We start from the raw sequence: 2,500 nt of genomic DNA, 5'->3' as shown, positions 1-2,500 counted from the left end.
TCTCTCTCTCTCTCTCTCTTACACTTTCTCTCTCTATCTCTCTCTTTCATTCTCTCTCTTTTACTCTCTCTCCCTCTCTCTCTTTTACTCTCTCTCTCTCTCTTTTACTCTCTCTCCCTCTCTCTCTTTTACTCTCTCTCTCTCTCTATTTTTCTCTCTCTCTCTTTTATTCTCTCTCTCTCTCTCTCTCTCTCTCTCTCTCTCTCTCTCTCTCTCTCTCTCTCTCTCTCTCTCTCTCTCTCTCTCTCTCTCTCTCTCTCTCTCATCGCTCGCTCTCTCTCTCTCTCTCTCTCTCTCTCTCGCTCTCTCTTTCTCTCTCTCTCTCTCTCTCTCTCTCTCTCTCTCTCTCTCTCTCTCTCTCTCTCTCTCTCTCTCTCTCTCTCTCTCTCTCTTTCTCTCTCATTCATTCAATCCGTCTTTCATTCACGCTCCATTTTTTTCTTTCCCCTTCAATACCCCCCCCCCCCTCCCCCAAGAAGAAATTAGAAACAAGGATTATTTCAACGAACAAAGAAACAAAACTAACAAATGATGTTAGGTCAATGGAAAGAGAATTGAATAAATAAACACCAGGAAGGAGAGGGGGAAGAATAATTCGATTAATAAACAAAGGAGAGAATAAATAAATGGAAGCAGCGGTAAAAGGTTGAACAGTGGTTGAACAAAGAAGCAATTAAATTGATCTCTTCGATATATCAGTGGTGGATTGGAGCAAGGATTCAGGTGGATTTGTGATGATAATAGTGATGATGTTGATGATTGATGAGGGTGATAATGATATTAATGATGATGATGATGAAATGTTATCGATAATGATAATAATGATGATAATAGTAGTGGTGATGGTAATGATAATAATAATAGTAATGATAATAATAATACTAATGATAACAATAATTATAATGATAATGACAATAGCAGTATTAAAGATATTAACAATAATGATAATGATATTGAGAAGGATAACATTATCATCATTGTTTTATCATTATTATCATCATTATGGATATCATCATTATTATAAATAATAAAATTACATTAGTAATGAAAATGATTATAGTGATAAAAACGATAATGACGATAATGATACTCATGATAATAATAAAACGATGAAAAACATGATAATAATAGAAATATTGAAAATGTCCCAGAATTTCATTTTCAGAATAACAATAATTATAACGTTGATGATATTGATAATAATAAAAACAAATTAATGATAGTGTAATTATGAATAAATCTATGTGAAATATTAAGCATAATGAAGTTAATGGTCGTAATAATGAAGTTAATGGTAATAATAATGATTATCATAATAATGTTAATTATAGTAGTAGTAACTACGATAATAACAATAACAATGCTATTAATGATAGTAAGAGTAATAGTTATCTTTTTAAAAATGATACTGATGTAACGATTAGTACTACTGGTACTGATCATGATAATGATAGTAATGATAATAATAATGATAATAGTAATGATAACAATAATGATGCTAATAGTATTAATATTGTTAGTAATGTTAATAATGATGGTAATTCTAATAATAGTGATGATGATGATAACAATGAAATATAGCATTAACAATAACAATAATGAGAATGATATTAATGATGATAATGATGGTAATAGAAGTAAAGATAATAATAACAAGATCAAAGATGATACTATTAATAACAATAATAATTATTATGGTGTTTATGGTACTATTCTTTATATTATTATGTTTAGAATAATAATAGATGATGATACTGGTAATGTTAGAAGCATTGATAACAACAACTATTACAATGATGATGATAACAATAACAATTATAATAGTAATGATAACAATGATAATGATAATCATAATGATTATATGATATGATAATTATAATGATTTTATGATATGATGCTTATAATGATTATATGATATGTTGATAATAATGATAATGATGATAATCATAATAATCATAATAATGATAACAATACTGATAACAACAATAGTAATGATAAAAATGATGATAATGATAATAAGGTTAATGAAAATAATGATAATAAGGCTAATGAAAATAATGATAATAAGGTTATTGAAAATAATGATAATAAGGTTAATGAAAATAATGATAATAAGGTTATTGAAAATGATGATAATAAGGTTAATGAAAATAATGATAAAAATTATTATGGTAATTATGGTAATGAAGATAAAAATGATAATGATGAGTTCTTGTTGTGTCTAATAACTGCATTTTTTTATTTTATTATTTTTTTAAAAGTCATTTGTTGATTTTCATGTGCATGATGGGATGCAGTAATATATTCTCAATATACTTTTTTAAAGTTTATCAATCATTAGAGAAATTATGAAGAAGAAATGTTATCTATTTACGTATTTCCAATATTTCTTTCAAAAAGTTGTACATTTTGTTGATTAATCCAGAGTTTTTTCTCGGGTAAATTATGCTCAACGTCTTTTGTCATTTTTCTCCAAATATACATTTGAGAATTTTCCTTC

The sequence above is a fragment of the Penaeus japonicus genome, unplaced genomic scaffold (assembly GCF_977035675.1).
Source record: "Penaeus japonicus unplaced genomic scaffold, GWHDUDI00000001_assembly GWHDUDI00000014, whole genome shotgun sequence".
Lineage (NCBI taxonomy): Eukaryota > Metazoa > Arthropoda > Malacostraca > Decapoda > Penaeidae > Penaeus > Penaeus japonicus.
This window is presented reverse-complemented; position numbering follows the sequence as displayed.